The following is a 24,524-nucleotide window of genomic DNA, read 5'->3' on the forward strand; positions in this document are numbered from 1 at the left end:
GGTATCTGCATATATTAATCTGCATTTCCATATCTGCTTTTATTCTTTTTTTCATTTCCACTAGTTTTCTTTAGAGTTTCTTCTTTTTTTGTTTTTAAAGACAAAGATGTTGGTTATGGGAGGTGATAGGCTTACTCAAAAACAAAATGTGTGAACAAAGTGTATTTCAAGTCCCATTGGAGGTTTTTGCGCATGCGTCGATCCAGATAGACGCACCGGAAGAAAGCTGTGAAGGAAGAAAAGTGAAAGTTAACCCCCGACAACCCTCTCTAGCTTGGTGAATAGTGGATTGAGAGGAAGCGAGCTGAACAGAGCTGTTGAAAACTTTATAAGAAAGAGTGTAAAGAAGAAGCAATTAACAGTTTTAAACGTGAGTAAGGGGGAAAAGTGAGAACAAAGGAAAAGATGGCGTCTACTTCGGAGCTGGAAGGAAAGATGGATTCATTGCTAACGGCATTTGCCAGTATGGGACAGCTACTCCAAGATATGAAAAATCAGATTGCGGCTGTCGGAGCTGGGGTGTCGGAATTGAAAGAACAGTCCAAAACACAAGATCAAAGAATTGGGAAACTGGAGGAGGGAAAGTCTCGCCAGGAACTACGCATAATTAACTTGGAGGACAGACAAAGGAGGCCCAATCTTCGCCTGAGGGGATTTCCTAAAGATTTTGCGGAGAGTAAACATCTTATTCAAGCAATTCACCAGTGGTTCAGTGAAAACAATGTTAAATGTGACCCAGAAGAATTTGAAAGAGTGCACTGGGCTTTTGGATCTCGGAACCGAGGTGATCAAAAAGATATTATTGTAAGGTTTACTTTGGAAAGGAGAGCGGCAGAAATATTCAGAGAGTTGAAGCAGATTCCAAACTTATGTTACAAGGCTATTCCAATACGCGTTTTAAAAGATTTGTCTGCTGAAACCCTCAAGATGAGAAATCAGATGAGAGAAGTGACCTCCCAACTTTACGAAAATGGAATCAGGTTCTCATGGCGTTATCCAGCTACAGTATTTGTTTTTAAAGACTCCAAAGTTTCCAGGCGAGATCTTTGAAGGAGGGAAGAAATTTGCTTTATCAGATGGGGATAAATCCGGAGGGAACGTCCCAGGCATCGATATCAAAAAGCCAGCCAGAAGCAGGAAACAGTGAGGCGAGACATGAAAGAGGGGAGGATGAGTTGTTTATGCTCCAACCGATCTGTGCAGCAGAACAAAGCAAGGAAGAAAAAATTGCAGCTCTCCAGAAGGAACTGGAAATTCTCCAGGAGAAAGAGAAAGAGAAAAGAGACGAGCCAAAAGTTACGCGCCAGAAGAAGAAATAATGAACTGAACTGAGCTGATTTGCTAATATGGTACTATGGCTTTCAACTAATTAATCTCTTTCTTGTGTATTTTTTTGGTTTTTTTCGCTATCTAATAAGGGGAGAAGAGGGAAGGAGGGGGGAATCTTTTGATATGGTATTAAATGGGGAGAGACGGGGGAGCTTTCTGGTGGAACGCAAATCCAGGGGTGCCTCTCGATAACGAAAGGTTTTTTCGTTGCCTCCCACTGGGGGGGGGGTGTCAGGGAAGAGGCACTAGGGTGGGGATTCATGGTAATTAAAAAGCATTTTTCCGGTAGCCTCTGTTTTGCAGGAAGGGGAAATGTATTTAAAATTATGTAAATGGGTGATATAGGGTTATTGTCGTTGAATGTAAATGGTCTCTCATCACAGAAAAAACGTCATAGAATCATGAAGCTGGCTAGGGATAGTAAAGCTGATGTTTTATTCTTATCAGAAACTCATAAAGGAAGGGAAAAACAGATAAATTAGTTACAAATAGCGAGTGGCAACAAATTTATGAGTTGAGAGGGACGGCCAAATCTAGAGGAGTTGCCATCTTGTTTAACCGAAGAGTGTTATTTCAATTAATTAATATTAAAAGGGACAAAGACGGTATAATGCTATTTATTAAGGGGAAAATAAAAAATAAGTTAGTAACCTTAGTGGTAATTTATGCCCCTAATGTAAATGCAAAACAATTTATAATGAATGTAAAATGGAAACTAGATAATTTTGCGGAAGGTACAGTGATTTTAGCAGGCGATTTCAACTTGGAATTAACAGCAGGGAGGGGGAAAAGAAAAAATTACATTTAAATAAAATCAATATGACAGATTTACATGAAAATACAGTGATCCCCCGGTTATTGCGTCCCCGACCATTGCGAACAGGGTAATTTGCGATTTTTGAACCTGGAAGTCAGAACACCATCTGGGCATGCGTGCCTTTTTTTTCTATGGGCACGCATGCGTAGATGGGCCGGGCAATCAGCTGCTGGGCGGCTTCCCTGAGGAGTTTCCCCACCGCCCACGCAAACTCCTCGCTGCTGCAGCTTCGAAGCGGCCCGAGCGAACGGCTTGTCCGCAGCCTGCCTGCCCGCGCGCCTGCGGCTCGCGCGCCCTTCTCCCACCCACGCCGTTCGCTCTGGCCGCTTCCCAACTGAGCTCTCAAGCCAAGCGCAGAAGTTCGCTTTTGGCGCTTGGCTTGAGAGCTCAGTTGGGAAGGCGCGCGGGTGTTTTAAAACGTCCCCACCGACATGGGGGGCTCGCTAGCATCCCCCCAAACCCGGGTTGGAGGTTCGGGGGGGTGCTAGCGAGCCCCTCATGTCAGCGGGGACGTTTTAAAACACCCGCGCACCTTCCCAACTGAGCTCTCAAGCCAAGCGCAGAAGTTCGCTTTTGGCGCTTGGCTTGAGAGCTCAGTTGGGAAGGCGCGCGGGTGTTTTAAAACGTCCCCACCCACATGGGGGGCTCGCTAGCACCCCCCAAACCCGGGTTGGAGGTTCGGGGGGGGGTGCTAGCGAGCCCCCCATGTCAGCGGGGACGTTTTAAAACACCCGCGCGCCTTCCCAACTGAGCTCTCAAGCCAAGCGCAGAAGTTCGCTTTTGGCGCTTGGCTTGAGAGCTCAGTTGGGAAGGCGCGCGGGTGTTTTAAAACATCCCCACCCACATGGGGGGCTCGCTAGCATCCCCCCAAACCCGGGTTGGGGGTTCGGGGGGGGTGCTAGTGAGCCCCCCATGTCAGCGGGGACGTTTTAAAACACCCGCGTGCCTTCCCAACTGAGCTCTCAAGCCAAGCACAGAAGTTCGCTTTTGGCGCTTGGCTTGAGAGCTCAGTTGGGAAGGCGCGCGGGTGTTTTAAAACGTCCCCACCGACATGGGGGGCTCGCTAGCATCCCCCAAACCCGGGTTGGGGGTTCGGGGGGGTGCTAGCGAGCCCCCCATGTCGGTGGGGACGTTTTAAAACACCCGCGCGCCTTCCCAACTGAGCTCTCAAGCCAAGCGCCAAAAGCGAACTTCTGCGCTTGGCTTGAGAGCTCAGTTGGTGTTTTTACTTCCGCAGCGCTACTTCGCGAAAACCTGCTCGTTGCGGGGGGTCCTGGAACGGAACCCTCGCAACGAGCGGGGGATCACTGTACAGTAAATAGGGACACCTTTTATTCTGCAAGACATAATAAATTTAGTTGTATTGATTATATGTTAATTAATAAGACAGCTGAGGCAAAGCTCAAGAAAGTGGAAGTGAAAAGTATTTGGTTATCAGACCACGTGCCTTTACTAGCAGTGATTGAGTTAGAGGCTGGCAGGAAACAAAGGATTTGGAGATATAACCCTGTGGTTTCAGCTAATGAGGAAAATAGAATTAAATTACAAAAGGAACTGAATGGATTCTTTTGTATTAATGCAACAGGTGAAATTAAGCAAACAATAGTTTGGGATACACACAAGGCTGTTATGAGGGGTAATTGTATCAGTACTGAAGCTTTTATTAGGAAACCTTGGGAAGCTGAAAGGAAAAATTTATTAAGAGAAATAGATTTAATCCAAGAAACTTTAAAAATTACAAGAAATAGAGATTGGAATTCACTATTATTATTTAAGAAAAAGAAATTACAACTACTTGATGAAGAAAGATGGAATAAAATGAAGATGATTATAAAACATAGAATTAGGGGATGGGGGAACAAATCAATGAAGCAAATGGTACACTATTTGAAAAAAAGAAAAGAGAAATCCCATATCTCTGCTTTAAAGGATAAGGAAGGTGTAATTAAACGTAGTAATGTAGAAATGGAAAAAATAATGAGTGACTTTTATGGGAATTTATACAAAAAAGAACATATTACTTTGCAAACCATAGAGGTCAAAGAGAAATTAACGGAAGAAGATAGACAAATGCTAAATGCAAAAATCAAAATGATGAGATATCTAGAGTTATTAAAGGGTTGAAACCTGCTAAAGCCCCAGGTCCAGATGGTTTTACTGCTGAATATTATAAGATGGATATGAATGAATTATTACCACATATGGAAAAATTGTTTAATAATGTAATTAAGACTTCTGAAACTCCACAGACGTGGAAAATATCAGAAATTATAACTATCCCAAAACCAGATCGTGATTTAACTGATCCAAGTTCTTATTGCCCTATCAGCTTATTAAATCAGGATTATAAAATATTTATGAAAATATTGGCAAACAGGGTGGAGAATATTTTACCAAAAGTAATTGGAGAAGACCAATATGGATTTGTTAAAGGAAGAAAGATTTACGAACCAATAAGAAACGTGGTCAATGTTATACACCATGCTACCAATACCAAAAGAAAACTAAGTATTCTAAAGTTAGATGTCTACAAAGCCTTTGACAAAGTTAATCATGATTACCTATTTCAATTATGTAAAGATTTAAATATGGGAGATTCATTCTGTAGAATTATAGAAACAATATATAAGGATAATATAGCTCAAATCAGAGTAAATGGTAACCGAACAGAAACGATTAAAATTCAGAATGGAACTAAGCAGGGTTGCCCACTATCCCCAATGTTATTTGCATTAGCAATTGAGACTTTAGCAAACAAAATTAGAAATGATAAGGAATGTAGAGGTTATCAAATAGGGAAATTTGAATTGAAATTAAATTTGTTTGCAGATGACGCTATAGTGATGTCTGAAACCCCAATCGAAATGATGAAAAGAATAATGATACTGCTCCAGGAATTTAAAGATCAATCGGGACTTATGGTTAATATAGAGAAATCAGAGATAATATGTTTAAATACTGGCCCTAAAGAGCAAATTGAGATACAAAAAATATCAGGATTGAAGTTAGGTTGTAAAAAAAATGAAATACCTGGGAATTTGGTTGTTCAAGAATCCAAAAAAAATAGTAACGGCCAACTATAATTTAATATGGAAAAAAATTCAGAAGCAGATAAAAAACTGGAAGGAAAAAAAGTTAGGAAGAATTGCCAAGATTAGGGCCCTTAAAATGATGATAATACCAAAAATGATGTATCTATTTCAGGTTCTACCGGGTATCTTCCCTGAGGCAAAACTAAGAGAATGGGACAGCAAATTAAATTTTTGGATTGAAGGAAATAAAAAGCCTAGAATAAGAAAACATTGGCAGTTTGCACAAGAGAAAGAGGGGGGTTGGGGCAGCCCGTGCTTAGTACTATATAGAGAAGCATTTCAAATAGAAAGGTTAATGGAATTACAGTTATGGGGGGAAAAGAAATGGGTAAAGTTAGAAAAGGAAATTAATAATATAAATAATAAAGAGTTATCATTTAAAAATTGGAGTAGAACAGAAATTAGCAATTTAAGTGATCCTCTCAAAGCATGTTTAGAAATATGGTCTAAATGGCAGAGGAAAAGTGGAATTAGGATCTCCAGGCTATCAACGTTATATGTATTGAATATAGGGGACGATGTTAACTTAAGCAGAATTATCAAAGTATTAAATAGTAAAGGGATAACGAGAATTGAACAATTATATGAGAAAGATGGAAGAGTTAGTAGAACTCGATTGGAATGGTGGATTGGTAAACAGAAATGGCTGCAGATGAATGCAATAAGCACATATTTAAATAAAAGTGAGAATAAAGAAGCTCTCTTACGAGAAGAAAATTGCTTAGAAAAAATAATAAGAGAAAAGATAAATGAGAGTAAAGCACAAGCCGGTAATATATATAGAATGCTATTGCAGATGGAAGAGGAAGTAACAAAAAGTTTGACAAGATGCTGACAAAATGACTTACAAATAGATGAAAGCGAAATGAAAGAAATAATAGAAAATATATATAAGATTAAAAACACGAGAGTTAGAGAGATGAGAAGGAAAATTTTACATAAATGGTACTATACACCAGTACAAATTGCACACTTCCAGGGGAAAGAGAAGAGTAATTGTTGGCATGGGTGCCAAGAAAAGGGAATCTTTATGCATATGCTCTGGGAGTGTGCAGAAATTCAGAAATTCTGGAATGAAGTACAGAATGAAATTAATAAAATGCTAAACATTAACTGGACAATTACAAAAGAAATAGCAATTTTAATTAAATACAGGGAACTAGGAGAATTCAAGGAAATTAAAGCTGCAGCATTGGAAAGTGCTCAAGCGGTGATCGTATTAGGTTGGAAAGACTCTACAAAATGGACACTACAAAATTGGTACTGGTACATGGTGGACCACATACATTTCAAAATTATGGAAATAAGATTAAATAATTTTGACGAGAACAAATTGGAGAAGCTGATGGTACGATGGAATAAGGTAAAAGATTATATGTTGAGTAGAATCTGTGATGTAAATGTGAAAAATAAACTGCAATCACTCTTTTAGTAATATTCGATGCAAGATAGAGCCAAGGAATAATAGATAAACAAATTAAATTCTTTGAATCCTCTTGTATGGGTGGTGGAGGTGATGGGGGGTGTCTTGTTGTTAGGTGATGGGCACATGCACCGTGCACTGTTGTATGTTTGTTTTATGTAACTACAGTGTATTTTATAAAATCAATTAAAAAAAAATATTAAAATTTCAAGTCCCATTGTAGCTGTCAAATTTCAAAATTTGTAGTTGTTATTCGATGTGATCACTTTAAAAAGTTGTGATAAGTAATTCTACTTTGCAAAACACGGTTGTTGTTTTATTTATTTATTTATTTAGTGAAGCACAGTGTATACCCATCGTTCACTACGAAACTGAACTCCTTAGCATGAAGTAGAATGTTTAAACTCCCAGCCCACAGACCAGATGAATCATGTGCTGGCTATGCCCACTGGCAGTTGGAACAAAATTCTTTTCAGGTGGGGAGGGGGAGTAGAATATCTAATTCCTTAGCATCAGAGCGGATTAACAATAATATAAGAAATAACTAATGGTCAGATAGTCATTTCAAAAATTGCTTTCTTAGTGAGTACCTAAAAGCCAAGTTTCAAGTTTGTAGGCTTTATGATTCTGGAGATTTCACGATGATGCATGAGTATCATTTGGCTTTTATATTATGGAGTATATTATGGATTACAAGACTAGGGACAGACAACATTATTATTGATTTGCATATCAGTAATATTTTCCATCTAGCTGCCATCTATTAAAAACACCACAATTAAAATAACTAAGTAACATGCATTGCTTTAAAAATCCATGGAAAGAACTGAAGCTTCATTCAACTAATGAAGATTTAGCATTTAGGTCCTTTGGTTTGCTTGAACCATTTTATCTACTCAGGTGTGTTTTCCTGCTTCTGCTAACATAGGCAAATATTACACCGGCACAGTTCAGCTCTGACAGAGAACTGCTAATTTTGGCTGTGCTATTTGACTTTTGCCTATTTGTCTGCAGCTGCTAATCAAAATGTAGTACATTTACCTATCCAAAGAATGAGAAAGACAAAGAGAAAGGGGGAGGAGGAGAGGGGGCGGAATAGAATAGAATAGAAAAGAATAGAATAACAGAGTTGGAAGAGTACCTTGGATGTTTTCTGTCAAACTCCCTGCTTAGGCAGGGATGGTTATCTAACATCTTCTTAAAAACTTCCAGTGTTGGAGCATTCACAACTTCTGGAGGCAAGCTATTCCACTGATTAATTGTTCTAATTTTCAGGAAATTTCTCCTTAGTTCTAAGTTGCTTCTCTCCTTGATTAGCTTCCACTTTTAGTCTCACTTGTAGCTAAATCTCCAACCAAGAAAACAGACACTTGACTTATTAAATAAATCAACCCAGAACTCTCACCTGAAGCACATAAGAATAAAATATCCTATTTTAGATATTACTTGTTCTACCCTTAGGTGCAGAGGAGGGGGAGGGGAGGGGGAGAGAGGGAGAGAGAAGGAGATGGAGACCAAGAAGACAGTTAATTAATTGGACATAATTACATGTGTGCATGCATGTATGTGCAGAGGTCTACTTGTATCTCTACGGAATAACAAGGGATAGGCATGGAAAATGAAATCGTAACAAATAAGAATAGTTGCCATATCCCAAAAATGCTTTTTCAAGAGATAACTGGACTTACTGTTTTTTCTTTGAAGACATTTCACTTCTCATCCAAGATGAAAAGAGCACCTTTGGGACAACCAGTATCTCCATAGAGAATAGCTGCCATATGATTCACTTTTATAAAACCAGAGAGAATAGGAAGCAAATACAACTCTCAGAAAACTAACTCAAAAACCCATTCTTGCAGATTTTTCTGGCTGAGCAGATTCGTAACAGAGGAGGTAGTCTCTCAGGTAGTCAGGCATCAATCCAGGTAACTGTGAAACTGTGGCAGCCAGTACAAATATTTCCATTAAGATGTCACATGATCATTCCTGCTTATACCAATTAATACAAATATGTATTAACATATTTATACCAATATGCTAAATTTTGCACCAACCACAACCTGAGGATATTCCTCAAGGGTTGTCAGTGTAAAAATTTAGCGTAAGCCCTCTTAGAAAAATGAAATATTTTAGGAAATATTAAAAAGACAGATTATATTTTCCCTAAAAGGAAAACATGTAAAGACAGTTTCTAAAGACAGAAACTCAGAGCTTCAGTTCCCTTTCCCCAGCAGATATTTGGTGCCCAATAGGAAGGACTGGACCAGCCTACCTACAAAACAAAATTCAGCTCTGGGATGATGGGGTTATCCTTCAGGGAAAGCCATTCAGAAACTGCACAATAAAGCCCCTTCATTGCATCAGCCCAAGCTTCAACCAAGCTTAACTCAAATAACCTACAAAATCAGCTATGATCCCAGCGTAGCCCCATGGGAGTTTGACATCAATCAATAAAATACATGCCCTTGTAACAGGAAGCTCAAAGGCAAGGCCCAAGAGAGTATATAAATAATCCTTACTCATCACTCCATATGTCAGCTACCAAGAATTACATGTGCTTGGTGGTCTGCTACAGGTTTGCTTTGCATGTGCGCTGTGCATGCATGTGCGCTTCAGGCCCTATCATGCAACAATGAAAAAGGAGCATGTTGAAGCCATCAGAGTCTGCAAAGGTAAATAAAATGGCGAGTGGGGGTCAGATGTGCTACGTGATTTAGATTAGCAGGAAATCCTGCTTTCTAGCTAATTTAGATCAGGTGGCACAGCTATCGTAACCCAGCTGATTGTCAGATATATTGGTTTACCCGAATTGATAGCATTTTTACTACCAGTTCAGGTGAACTGGTCCGAACTGGTAGCACTTCACTTCTCTTCTGCTCCATTAAACCAACTTTCCAATCAGCCATGTTTCCGTGGCTGTTCCATGTTTCCAGTGTCTTTTTCCCTTCTTGGAACTGAACCAGATGCATATAAGGGACATGTAAATATCATGGATGCTTTCAGTGATGGGCTACCAACATTTTTACTACCACACTGTGGTTTATGCATTTTGTTTCAACATCTTTCAGTGCAAGTTGGGTGCTCTGGGATGGAGGTCCAAATTTTGCTACCGGAACTGCGTTCCTGACCGTTCCTGTAGGAGCCCATCACTGGATGCTACCATGATACAAAAAGCCATCTCTAAAACTGATTATATTAGGAATGAAAGAGGAATTAGGAATTGCTTTAATAGCTATTAAATATGAGTTAATTCAAACCCTATGAAAGCTGAGGATTAAATAGGCGTTGATTGCTTACCTGAACGCCTCTTCTCGTACGGTGAGCGGGTACAGCAGTCACATGGGTTGCTCATGTCCAATCCGGTGGAACTGAGCCTAGTGTTAAAAAAGCTTGCTGGATCCGCCCCTTCCCCAGAATTCGCGAATCCGTAGACTAGGCTCAGATGTGAAGCTCTTTAGTGTTCAACTCTCATTGTTAGAGGAAAGAAAGGTTATAGACAGAATAGAAGACACATACAAGGGCGGGAAGTGACTGCTGTACCCGCTCACCGTACGAGAAGAGGCGTTCAGGTAAGCAATCAACGCCTATTCTCCGTACTGAAGGAGCGGGTCCAGCAGTCACATGGGACATACCCAATAGATGGTCCCTAGGGTGGGATTAGATTGCTATCGTGAGAGATAACGGATTGGAGTACCCTTCTGCCGAAGGCAGCGTCCGCTGAGGCGTAAGAATCAATCTTGTAGTGCCTGATGAAGGAATTTGGCGAGGCCCAAGTGGCTGCTTTGCAGACCTCCTCCAACGGGGCTTGAGTCGCCCAAGCAGCCGAGGTGGCTGCGCTCCTGGTGGAATGCGCTGTGATGTTCCTTGGAACTGAGAGGGCGGCCGATTCGTAGGCCTTAGATATAGTCCCTCTGATCCAACGGCCTATCACTGTAGAAGACACTTTGGCCCCCATGACTCTGGGATGATAGGCTATAAAAAGTGCTTCTGACCTCCGAAAGGGTCCTGTGCGTTGGATATAGATCCTCAGCGCTCTAATGAGATCCAGGGTGTGCCATCTAATTGCTAAGGGATGGTCCCGTTGGAGGCAGAAGGAAGGTAAGACAATATCCTGGGTTCTGTGGAACATGGAACTGACCTTGGGTAAGAAGGTGGGGTCCAGTCGTAAGACTACCTTGTCCTGATGAAATTGGCAGAGGTCCTGCCTGATTGAGAGGGCAGCCAACTCCGAAATGCGTCGGGCAGAGGTAATAGCCACCAGGAATGCCACTTTAAAGGATAGGTACCTGAGGGACGCCGATTTTAAGGGTTCGTATGGTGCCTGCATAAGGGAATGGAGAACCCGTGGCAAATCCCAGGATGGATACCTGTGGACCTTGGAAGGTCTGAGGTTGGCTATACCCTTGAGGAATTCCTGAACTTCTGGAAAGGACCGGAGAGGCTGTCTGCGGGGCCCCGCTAGGACAGAGGAAATGGCCGCCAGATGACGCCGGAGGGTGCTGGTGGAAAGTCCTTGATGGAAACCTTGCATAAGGAAGGAAATGATCCTGTGTATGGGGATACACAGGGGAGAGAGACCCTCCTGTAGACACCACTGGTGAAACTTGGACCACGTATGGTCGTAGATTCGATTGGTCGAACCCCTTCTGGCCTTTAAGATGACCTCCACTGTATCGGGGTCGTGGCCACGCAGTTCTAAGTCTCTCCTGATAACAGCCAGGCGGTGAGGTGGAACCACTCCGGGTCTGGATGGAATGAGGCCCCCTGCCGCAGCATATCCCCCGAAACGGGGAGTCGCCAAGGGTCCTGGACGGACAACTGTTGGAGATCCGCGAACCAGGGCCGGCGGGGCCAATGAGGGGCGATTAGGATTACTCGGGCCCTCTCGGTGAGGACCTTGTGAATCACGTCCGGGAGAATTGGAATTGGAGGGAATGCGTAGAGTAGGCCTGGAGGCCATGGGCTCCGGAGGGCATTGATTGCTTCCGCTCCCGGGGATGGAAATCTGGAAAAGAAGCGAGGGAGTTGGGCGTTCGCATTGGTCGCGAAGAGATCCAGAACTGGTAGGCCGAATCTGAGGCTGATTTGATGGAACAGGTCTTGATGGAGATTCCACTCTCCGGGGTCTATCGTTGCTCGAGATAGCCAATCCGCCTGGACGTTGAGGCTCCCCGAGATGTGGTCGGCTAGGAGCGACCGAAGATGTTTTTCCGCCCAAAGGCCTAACTTGAGGGCCTCCCTCATGAGGGCCTTGGATCTCGTGCCCCCCTGTCTGCAGATATGGCTTTTCGTGGCGATGTTGTCAGTGAGAATGAGAACGTGTCGGTTGGGGATGCGAGGAGAGAATTGCTTCAGAGCCAGGGAGACGGCTCTTAACTCTAGCCAATTGATTGGCTTGGAAGCTTCCTCCGGGGACCACGTGCCCTGGGCTATCATCCCCTGGGCGTGGGCGCCCCATCCCGATAGACTGGCGTCTGTGGTGATGACAAATTGATCCGGGCACCTGAAAGGGGATCCTTTGTCCATGGCCGGAGACTTCCACCACTTGAAGGATCTGCGAACAATTGGTGGGATGACAATGCGACGGCTTGAGTTGCTGTGCCCCGATCTCTGAAAGGGTAATAGGAGCCACTGAAGTTCCCTAGCATGAAGGCGAGCCCAAGGAATGATGCCTATGCATGACACCATCTTCCCCAAAAGGGAAGACAGGGATACTATGGAAACTGAAGGTTGAGATAAAATGCGTGAAATTAACTCCCCTATACTGATCTTTCTCTCAGGAGAAAGGAAGACCTGGGAAGCTTCTGAATTAATAATGGATCCCAGGTGTAAAATGGATGTGGAAGGTTGGAGGTGACTTTTGTCAAAGTTGATGGAAAACCCATGGTCCTGAAGAACCGACATGGTGACAGAAAGGTCTGCTTTCACTTTCTCTAGGGAGTTCCCATGAACTAAAATATCATCAAGGTAACATAAAATGTGGATGGGTGACGCTCGGATATAGGCCGCCAGGGACCCCAAGAGCTTTGTAAAGACCCGAGGGGCCGAGGAAAGGCCAAATGGCATGGCCCTATACTGGAAATGCCTACCCTGAAAGGAGAAACGTAAAAATTTTCTGTGGCATTTGGCTATAGGAATATGGAGGTAGGCCTCAGTGAGGTCTAAAGAAACCATGAAATCTCCCGGGTGGATGGCGGCCAAAATGGATGATAAGGAGTGCATCTTAAACTTCCTATATTTGATGAATAGGTTCAGCTTCTTTAAATCCAAAATAGCTCTCCAACCTCCGGAGGATTTTGGAACCATAAATAGGATGGAATAAAAACCTAGGCCCTTCTGACCGGGGGGAACCGGTTGAATGGCTCTGATGGACAATAAATGGGAAATGGCCTCCTCCATACGATTACAATCTGAGGAAGACCTGAGAGAAGGGCAGGAAATAAAACGTTTAGGAGGGGGAGAAGTAAATTCTAAAAGAAGGCCTTTTTGAACAGTGTCAATGACCCAGGGGTCCTTGGAGGTGAGACGCCAATTAGAGGCGAAATAGGCTAGGCGGCCACCTATGGGAATCGAGGAAGAATTACCATCTAGGTTTTTTTGAAGCCCTATTAGAGGACGCTCCCCTTTGGAAGCGAAAACCTCTGCCCCTGGAGTTCCTACCTTGGGAACGAAAGCGGGGGGAATACTGACCTGGTGTTCTCTGATAGGAAGCCGCTTGATCTTGTTGACGCCCTGGGCGACGAAAGGACTGCATTTTGGTGGCCTTTTTGGTGGTTGGACCCAATACCTTCTTCTTGTCCGTGGTTTCCGTGAGGAGTGGATCCAGAAGATCCCCGAAAAGAAGGTCGCGCTTCAAGGGTCCCAGAGATAACTGCCACTTCTGACGTACTCCTGCTTGCCAAGGGCGAAGCCATAGGAGTCTTCTTGCTGTTGTAGAAGCTGCAATAGACTTGGCAGCAAATCTAGTAGATTGTAAAGTGGCATCAGCCACGTACTGAGCAGCTGCAAATACCTTGTTGAAGTCTTGTTGACCTCTCAAGTCATCGGGAGGAATATGCTGTTGAAGTTGGCGAAGCCACAGAAGCATGGCTCTGGAGAAAAAGGAAGCCGCTGCGGAACTTTTAATGGCCCAGGAATCTGCGGTGAATCCTCTTTTGAGCATCTGTTCAATCCGCTTGTCCTCTGGGCGGAGAACCTCCTCTGCTTCGCCTGGCACGGCAGCCGCCGAGTGAAGGATCTTGACAGGTTCATCCGGTTTAGGAAAAGATAGGAGCTCCTCATAGGAAGAGGAAAGTTTGTACAACTTTTTGTCCTTGGTTGTGGGATTAAGCCCAGAGGCTGGGAAATCCCACTGTTTAAGTAAGGCATCTTTAAACAATTTAGGCATAGGAATTACCTCGTTATCCTCCTGTTCCTCTGTGAAGTAAGGTAAGTTCTCCTCCGGGGGATCAGTGGATGTGGAGGCCTGTTTCTCCTGGGCCGCCAATCCCGTAGAAATTCTAGCTTTGAGGAGGAGAGATTTGAACAATTGAGAGGGAAAAATAGTAATTGGAGAAGGAACCTTCATTTGGGATTCCTCATCATCTGAGAGACCTTGAAAGGGATCCTCATCCTCTTCCATATCCTCATATTCGTCCTGAGAGGAATCTGATTCATCCTGAATAGGAGCTCTAACCATTGGGGAAGAACCCAAGGGGCGGGAGGAACGAGGAGGTGGAGGAGGTAAGGAGGGCACATTGATGGTAGAGAGTTTAGCATCAATGGCCTTGGATAACACAGAAAAAATAGATTGAAATTCAGGAGGTAAACTGGAAATATCAGCAGGAATGGCAGATGAATCCCTGAAAGCCTGGGAGGATCCTGGCTGGGGGGAATCTTCAATAATATCTGGTTCCTCTGGACCTAATCCCCATAGGTTAGGTTGGGGTCTGTCTAGGTTTGGCTCATCCAGAGATAACACAGTGACCCCAGAAGAAGGCAGATTAGGAGCCTCTGGGGGGTCATGACTACTGAGTACTTGGGCCTGTACTTTCAAACGCTTTGCTGATTTGTCATGAAGTTTTTGTAGGGCTTGGTCCCTTCTCTTCTCAGCCCTGGTGACTTTGGTCAAGGGGCGGGCCCCTGAAGAAGAGGAGGTCGAGGCCTGGGGGATACTGGTAATCTCATCGCCTGTAGGCCTGGCCTCTCTGGGACCTTGAGTGGTGCCTCTCTTGGGAAAAGTAGCCATAGTCTGACAATTAACAGAAGACAAGGCTGAGCCAAATAAACTGGATAATTAGGGAGAAGAATTTCAAAGACTTCCCAAGAGGAAAGGATCCTGCTCCTAGGCCTCGGAGCTGCTGAGACTTGAGGGCAATCTGGGCAAACCCAGAGTTCGTGTCCCCAAATACAGCGTGGCTAGCCTCCCTAAACTTTAATTAAAGTAACCAAGGCACTCTGGTTGGAGGCTTAGCCGGTGGAGAATTAAGCCTGAGCGTCCCAAAGCCCACTCCGGGATCCGAGCGGTGGACTGAGGCCTACGCGGCTGGCAGAAGGCCAACACGAGAGGCCTAGATTAAAAAAGGGCGCGAAGGCCTTCGCGCCGAAAAATCGTTCCGTAATAGAAATCTTAAAGGGGAAGCGATCGACTAAGTCCAGGAGACTAGAACAAGCGTCTCACTCCGCAGGAGGTAATTCTTAAGCCCTTTAACAATAGTACTAAATCAATGAAGCAATACTTGCACAAAGACCTCCAGGCCAAAGGATTAAAAGAATCCACAAGCGGCAGCGGGGATCGTAAACGGCAAAGAAAGCCGTGGGAAAACGAAACCGCAACTTCTCCCAAGGGAAAAAAGCCGAGCCGCAAACGGCTGGCGCTATTAGTGCAAGTAAACAAATAAGGATAAACAATTCTTACTACTTTTGAAGAAAAGATCGAAGGGAAGGTGTTAGAATGTTGAACAAGCTATCACAATACAACCGCAGGATGCGAGAACTGAGCGAATTCTGGGGAAGGGGCGGATCCAGCAAGCTTTTTTAACACTAGGCTCAGTTCCACCGGATTGGACATGAGCAACCCATGTGACTGCTGGACCCGCTCCTTCAGTACGGAGAAGAACATTCACAGCTAGTAGACCTGTGCTTATACAATGAGGGCAAACACAGCCAATTCCAAAGTAGATGTATCCACATTCCCTAAGTCCAGTTTCCTATTATTCAAAATCACCACTAATTTTTGACCAATTGTGTTTCTGACAAACCTTTCTTAAAGAGACAAGTTAAAAAGCAATATATGAAAGTGCCCAGGTAAGTGCATTTTAAAAAAGAATGACAGTGCTCCTTTAAAGTTTCTTCAACTTGCCACATAAACATTTTACTTTCATCTCAAAATAGAAGAAAATGGATCTAGCTTTCAAATATTAAGAATCCAAAAATGAAAATCTATCAGTCTCTTTCTAAATTTCTTAAATAACATTGGAACAGGTTACATTATTATGATTAGACTAGTGACAGAATTTGCATAACATACTAATCTTAGTTTTTAAAATAAAAGTTTATTGAATTATCCCAGTTGGCTTTAGAAAACCATAAATTAATCAAACTGGCTAGATGTGCACCCACAATTATTTTCTTTAAAAAATCTGACTAAAGCTAAGCTAGATTTCTGTGTCATGCAAACAAAACCAAATGTTTGCTATTCTCAAAAAGTCATAGTGTTATGTTTAATATTTAAAAGTAGAAGGTAGTGAAATCCTAAGCATACTTGCTTTGGAAAAGAGGTACACTGAATATTCATAAGCTTAAATATTTATTCTTGAATATTTCAAGAGATTGAAAATTATGCATGACAAATATTTTCAAAAGTCATTCTATCTTCAAAGTAATCCAGTACCACTGTTTTTCTTAGACAGTAACATCTTGGTATGTTTTTCTCTCTGGTGCTTATTTTACTTCCAGAATTAAAAAGAATGGTATATTTGATATGAAGAAATTCTGTTCAAAAGAAAAACAAATAAGAATTGGTTGCATTGGCCATGTAATGATACTGTATCTCTGAAAGCCCAGAAAAGCAATTACAATCTAACACAGCTATATAAATTCAAGTTAATATGCTAAGACTTTTTAAAGAAGTACAACAAACTAATAATACACAAAAGTTTGATCTTAAACTTATTTCACAATAAATGAATGGACTTATTCCCATTGTGTTATATCATGTAAACTAGCCCCTGGTAAATTAATCTGTGTTTGGTTAAACTTGAGTTTCAGATATATAATAATCAAGCTTGAATTTAATATTTACTCCATTTAAAGCTAAGATTATAAAATTGATCTCTCTAGAAAAAATGAACATAAAGCCTCCTAAATCCTTCCAATTTATGAGACACCCCCCCTTTTTTGCAAAATTGCAACAATGCAATCCTAGCAACATATTTCCATTTACTTTGATTGTTGATTTTAAATATAATTACTGCACAATAATCTTCTGAATATCTTTATGCATATAAATCCTTTTGCAAATATCAAAGATCACAAGAGCCAGAGAGAGCATTGAAGGGACACTATGTATGCCATGGCATTTGTGTGCAAATGACATGAATAATGCACCTGTGTCATTTTGTGACATTATGATGTCCTGAGACAATGTCATTTTGAATCAGTGTGGATTTTACTTTATGCCTTTATAAAGGATTTATGGAAGTTATTATCATGGGCTTGAATAATGAATCAAGTTGATAAGAATTTTTAATTCTTACGTTTAGGATTAAGGGAGTTCTTTTTATTTTTGAGTGGGAGAAGATCAGCTTTATAAATATTAGACTGAATCATAACAAAGCAAACTCAAATTTCAGAGAACTGTCCTGATTCTGGATTCAACTACAGACTCACATACAGTTTCTATGGCAGTTCACAATTTTCTCAATGTCAAAGAGATAAGTAAATAACGCAAACCGAAACAGACTCTCTGACTTATTCTCTTCAGAATGATTTGCTTTGCAAAGAGTATGTAGCAGATAGTTCAAAACCAGTCCAAGATGCCAAAAACGAGGACAATACACGTATATAGTATTGCACACAAATTATCTGACAAGCCACAGTCTAAACATAGATATAGATTATATAAATATAAATCAGTGGTACCCTGCTCTGTATAAAAATATCTAAAGCCATTAATATTTATTTATTTATTTATTTATTACTTAGATTTGTATGCCGCCCCTCTCCGAAGACTCTCGTCGCCAGTGAAATGAATGAGACTCAGACAAGAAGTACAAGATGGTTCCGTTTATTCAGCTCTTTTGCAAGTGACTCCAGCAAGGAACGCATCTGAGCTGTCAGTGTCAAAACAGCCCTATTTATACTTTAAAGGCTCGCGCCTAAAAGAAACGGCCGTGCGTCTTAGCCAATCAGACGCGGCCAGGGTTTATTCATAGTTAGAGACAGTATTTACAGATTCTTTCTTTTACAGGGTTTTAACATTTATTATACAGACTTAACACCCCTCCCTCATTAGTTGAGTAAAACTGTCAATCAGTGAGCCAAGTGACGTAGTCCTCCAATCGGTTGGGCCGGCGTGACGTGCGCTCAGACCTGCGCAGATCATTACCGTCTGGGATGTCTATGGTGGAGGTTGGCTCGCTGTTGTCTCCTGTCCGCGGCTGGGCCCAAGTTGGGGCTCTGGCCTGCGGAGATGAATAAGCTGGTGCCACACCGTGCCCTGAAGAGGAGGAAGGCTCGGCGTCGCTGGAGGATGCATCTAGCCGTGGTAAGTCCTTTTGTAATTCCAAAAGTTCGAGTTGCGTGTGAGTGTCTGCTTGGGGGGAAGAATTTCCATTAGCGGCCGGCTCTTCATTTGGTGTTATGCGCCCCCTTAAATGATCGATGTGCCGCCTCCATGTGCGGCCATCTTCTAGTTGTACAACATAAGATTTTGGAGCCGTTTGTTGCAATATTTTCCCTTTTAGCCAATTCAACCCCCCGTCAAAATTTCTAGCAAAAACAAGTTGCCCTAGATACATACTTCTTTCAGGTGCTATACATGTTTCATCATTTACATTTTGTGTACAATAACGAGGATGCAACCTGTCCAGGGGGGACCTTATTTTTCGACCCATTAAAATCTCTGCTGGGCTTTTGTTTGTGATGGAATTTGGGGTGATATGTTGCATTAATAGGAATTGATCTAATTTGTGTTGTATTTCCCCTGGGCCTGCCCTGCGCAAGGCTTCTTTGGCCACACGTACGTAACGTTCTGCAAGGCCATTAACCCATGGCGAGTAAGGGGATGTGAGTGCGTGTCTGACCCCTAAGTTGCTTAGAAAACACTCAAATTGTCTGGCAGTCAATTGTGGCCCGTTATCTGAAACTAGGATGTCTGGGCACCCATGTGTGGCAAACAAGCGATATAATGCTTTGATGGTGGCACAAGTGGTAATGTTTTGCATAGCTATGATTTCCACCCATCTGGAGAAAGCATCTACCACAATTAAAAAGTTTTGAGTTCCAATAGGCCCTGCGAAATCAATGTGAATGCGGGACCATGGCCCAGTGGGTCTTTCCCATTCCAGTGGTGTTGTTTTCGGGGGATTGGGTCGTGACTCCTGGCAAGGGTCACAGTTTGCTACCCATTGCTCAATGTCTCTATCTAAACCTGGCCACCACAAGTATCCCCTGGCCAAACCCTTCATTCTAACAATGCCTGGGTGGCCTGCATGCAACATACTTAGTACCTTCTGTTTTAAGGTATTGGGGATGACCACCCTGTCACCCCATAACACGCAACCCCTCAAGTAGGATAATTCCAACCTCTTTGATTTAAAGTCTGACAGTCCTGTTTCCTCAGAGTCTTCCAACCACCCTTTTTGAATACAATTGATTACTCTTAATAATAGTGAATCCTTCTTAGTGTGCTCAGCTACCTCTTTGGCAGTGGTCAGGCAGTTTTCCTCAAGATCTATTAGTAAAACGTCCTCTGAGGGGGTTGGATCTGTGACTAACTCGGGCATGGGGCATCTGCTTAGGCCGTCGGCATGGTTTATTGATTTTCCCCCCTTATGTGTTAGTTGATATTGATATCCTGACAGGAATAGAGCCCATCTTATTAATCTAGGGGACATGAAAGGAGGAGTTGGTTTGTTGGAAGCCAGTAGACCAAGCAGGGGTTTGTGATCTGTTATTAGTTCAAAACTCCTCCCACACAGATAGTAGTGAAATTTCTTAACGCTAGAGACTAGGGCCAATGCCTCTTTGTCCAATTGGCTGTAATTTCTTTCGGCCAAGGACAATGTTTTAGAGAAAAAGGCGATGGGGGCCTCTGTATTGTTTGGCATTATGTGAGCTAATACCCCGCCAACCCCATAAGCCGAAGCGTCACACGTGAGCCTTATGGGCAAAGTTGAGCTATATTGAACCACTACGCTTTTAGAGGTCAATAATTGTTTTATTTTATGAAAAGCTTCGCGCTCCATTGTGCCCCAGGTCCAGGGAATTCCCTTCTGCAGCAGTCGGTGTAGAGGTTCTGCTGCCGTTGCCTTCTGTTTTAGAAAGACAGAATAAAAATTAAGAAGGCCCAGAAATGCTTGGAGTTCTGTCTTATTGTTTGGCTCGGGTGCTTTGGTTATGGCCTCTAATTTATCTGCTGTGGGGTGTATTCCCTCACTGTCTATTCTATAGCCCAGGAATTCTATGCTTTTGGCTCCCCACACACATTTGTCTGGTTTTACTTTTAACCCTTTAGCTTGTAGTCTAGCCAACACTTCTCTGATGCGCATGTTTAATTCTACTTGGTTTTTTCCTGATATAAATATATCATCAAAGTAGGGGGTAGTTCCTTTGATACCTGCTAATAATCGTTCCATGAAGGTTTGGAAAATGCCTGGGGCTGTACTGACCCCAAATTGTAGGCGGGTGCACCTGAAAGCACCCCTGTGGGTCACTATGGTCTGGGCCAGGGATGTGGCCTCATCGACCGGAAGCTGTTGGTACGCTTGCGCAAGGTCGATTTTGGAAAAGACTCTCCCTTCCCCCAGGGAATGTAGCAACTGCTGGACTACTGGGATTGGGTATGGATGGTGTTGGAGGGCTTTATTGATAGTGGCTTTGTAGTCTGCACAGACCCTTAAGGAGCCATCAGGTTTAACTGGTGTGACTATGGGGGTTTCCCATGGGCCTTGTTCTACAGGGACTAAGATGCCCTGGGCAATAAGTTTGTCCAATTGGATGTCCAATTTAGGTAAAAGCGGTAGGGGTACCCTGCGAGGCTTAAGTCTGACTGGGGGTACCTTGGGGTCTAGGGAGAAGGAGATAGGGGCCCCATTATAGGTGCCTAGAGTGGGGCTGAAAACCTCAGGAAATTCTTGTATAAAGTTAGGAATGTCAGATTCAGCATTTATATTACAAAGACCCAGTATTTCAATACCCAAGGGAGACATCCACGTTAGCCCCAGGAGGGAGTGTTTGGCTCCCTCAACCACGATTAGAGGAAGAGAATATTCACAATTTTTAAATTTTACAGGCACATCTACTTTCCCCAAAACAGGTATGACATTACCTTGAAAATCCCTTATTACTAAAGTTGTGTTAGCAAAATCAGTTTTAAGAAAATTTGGCATATACATTTTGAATTTGTCCCAAGGCATGATAGAATGCTTAGACCCTGTGTCTAATTCTAGGTTACAGGGTTTGTTATTTAAAAGTAGCGAGATGATAATCTTGTTCCCTCCTTTAGAAGTTGCGCAATTTACGTAAGTTTGTGCTTTACCTCGTGCGTAGTCACGGTTAGCGGTGGAGTCGTTTCTTCGATTGAAGCCTCTGGAAAATTTGTTGTCCCGCGGTTGTTGTGCCTGGTTGTTGAATCGTTGTTGGCGGGGTGTAGAGAAGGACTCCTCTGGTAGGGGCGCTCTGCATGCCTCGGCGATGTGCCCGCGTCGATTGCAGCGGCGGCAAATGGCGTCCCTGAAGGGGCAGCGCTGTCGTGGGTGATTTCCTCGGCATCCGGGGCATGGGTTGGATGGACGTTGGTATCTGGGTTGTCTGGCTTGCTCGGAAGGCAGCAGGAGACAGGTGTCGTCGTCCGTGGCAGCTGGGCTGAGGTCATCTGGGGTCTCGGCGCGGGAAACAGCAACGGAGATTTTGGAGACGATTTCCTTCTTTTCGTGTTCTTTTAGTTCTTTTGCGGCCGCGTCAGCTACTTCGGCTGTTTGAGCCAGCTTGATAACTGACTGAAGCGTTGGGTCGTCCTCTGTCAGGATTTTGTTTCGGACCGTCGCATTCTTCATTCCAAAAATTAGAGCGTCTGTGAGGCGAGCTTCTGGGCTGTCAAATTTGCACTTTGACAGTACCGTGCGAAGTCGCGTGGCGAATTGATTGATTGTCTCTGACTCACGCTGGGTCATCCTAGAAAATTGATGTCTGTAGACTACGGCAGGCTTCGTTGGTTTGAAGTGGTTGGCGAGTCTTGCTTGGAAGTCGTCCCATGGAACGGATTTAGCCGGGAGCGGGCCGGTGAGCGTTTGGACGAGGTCAAAGATTTCAGTCCCGCAATAGTTTAAGAAAATCGCCCGCTTTCTGTCGTCTTCGGCTTCTCCCATTCCTGCCGCTTCTAGGAAGATTTCAAATTTCGCCATGTAGGCGTCCCAGGACGACTTCTCGGGGTCGAAGTAGTCGGGAGCCCGGCCGATCTGGAGGTGATTCATTCTTGACTCGTGGATTCTTCGTTCTCTCGTCGCCAGTGAAATGAATGAGACTCAGACAAGAAGTACAAGATGGTTCCGTTTATTCAGCTCTTTTGCAAGTGACTCCAGCAAGGAACGCATCTGAGCTGTCAGTGTCAAAACAGCCCTATTTATACTTTAAAGGCTCGCGCCTAAAAGAAACGGCCGTGCGTCTTAGCCAATCAGACGCGGCCAGGGTTTATTCATAGTTAGAGACAGTATTTACAGATTCTTTCTTTTACAGGGTTTTAACATTTATTATACAGACTTAACAGCTGCACACAAAATGGTTTATGTTGTTACCTCTTTCTTAGACAAGGAGCAATTAGGGATGAGTCACACATTAAAAGTCAGTCTGATGCTTTCCTTTCTTTACCTTATCTTACCTCGACTCTCCACATTTTACCTCAACTTTTTCTGACAAGTTCATAAGGCATGCACTAAATGTGATGGGTGTCTGACACTTGTTTCTGTATCCATTTTGATTCAGAAGGGATCCAAAAATATAAGTAATATAGTAAATGTGTGTGTGTGTGTGTGTGTGTAAAAACATGTTCTCTAATACAGGTGAATTTGAAAGGGAGGGAGGGAGGGAAGGAAGGCTTACATAATGTGACACATAACATAAAACATAGACTAATAGACCTTGGAGGTCTTCCAAACCATCCCCCCTGTTCAATCTCAAGGAGATTCTATACCATTCTAGAAAAATGACTGTCTTCTTGAAAACCTATAACTTCCAAAGGTAAGCTGTTCCTTCCACTGATCAATTGTTCTCAGTGACAAGAAATTTGTCACTAGTATGATAGTATGATTGTGATTGGGATGAGCTTGGATAAATGGGCTTAAATGTTTGGGATTTTAAGATTAGGGTTTTATGGTTGGGGTTTATAATTTTATATCTTGTATTTTGTATTGATTTTTAACTTGTAAGCTGCCCTGAGTCCCCTTGGAGAAGGATGGCCCAGAAATTCAAAGAAAAAAAGAATGAAAGAAAGTAACAATGAAAAATAGTAAGAAAGAAAGAAAGAAAGAAAGAAAGGAAGGAAGGAAGGAAGGAAGGAAGGAAGGAAGGAAGGAATCTCTCCTTATTTCTGATTCTCCTTAGATCTATGATTCATACCGAGTATAGTCCAGCTCCATTAAATTCAATAGGCATTTTATCTTTTCTGTCAATGTGAGGTGAATTGCATGCCCATAAGGCCCAGTAGAGTTCCACTAGTGCACGGATCAGCAACCTGCAGCTCCAGAGCTGTATACGAGTCTTTGAGCCCTCTGCCGTGGCTCCCTGTCACCTGTCATGGTAGTGGCATGGTCAGAGCCTTAGTACGGGAGCAAAGCGCCCGTGCACTTGCCTTTGTGTGACAACATAATTCCCCCTGGTATATTTGCTATTACCACTAGCAAAGACTGTTGGGAGAGAATGGTGGGGCGGAACATGCAGGGTGGGGGCTATCTCCCAAGCCCGGTCTTCCTCCTTCCTTGTCAGCACGGCCAAAGGAAAGAAGGGGGTGGCCTGGGGAAGCATTCCCCTGCCCTGCTGAGCACAACAGCTCAACAGGATGGGAGAGATGGTCCAGCAAAAGTGCACCCATTGGCAAGTTGAACAGTAGAGACACATAATCTGGCTCTAGTAGCAGAATGTACCACTTCTTGTTTCCTCTGCCTTCCTGATCTCAACTCTTTTAGCAAGAGCTATATTTCTGTTTGCTTTAGTTTCCCTGGGCAGTGATGCCTGGGGTCATGGGGAAAAGCAGAGACATCAGGACTGCTCCCCCAAAAGCAATATGGACCTGGAGGATCAGAATAGTTTGGGGGCGAGCGCCAGAGGGTCAGAAGACATGCTCCAACATTGCCCCAACATGCATTTCCAGGTTGCACTCCTACCCAAAATAGGATTGAGCAGGTAGCCAGAGTGACACACACACACACTCACTCACTCACATAGAGAAAGAGAGAGAGAGAGAGAGAGACAGAAAGACAGACAGACAGAGGGAGATAGATGGGGGGGGTCTGGCTAGAGGTGCTGTGATTGGGTGAGAGTGAGTGACATTGAGTTGGCCATGCCAACCCACGTTTTTGTGGCTCCCAGTGTTTTGTTTTCTGTGGGGAAAAGGCCAAAGTGTCTCTTTGAGTGTTTAAGGTGGCCGACCTCTACACTAGAGGAAGCA

This window comes from Erythrolamprus reginae, chromosome 3, assembly GCF_031021105.1.
Source record: "Erythrolamprus reginae isolate rEryReg1 chromosome 3, rEryReg1.hap1, whole genome shotgun sequence".
NCBI classification, from domain to species: domain Eukaryota; kingdom Metazoa; phylum Chordata; class Lepidosauria; order Squamata; family Dipsadidae; genus Erythrolamprus; species Erythrolamprus reginae.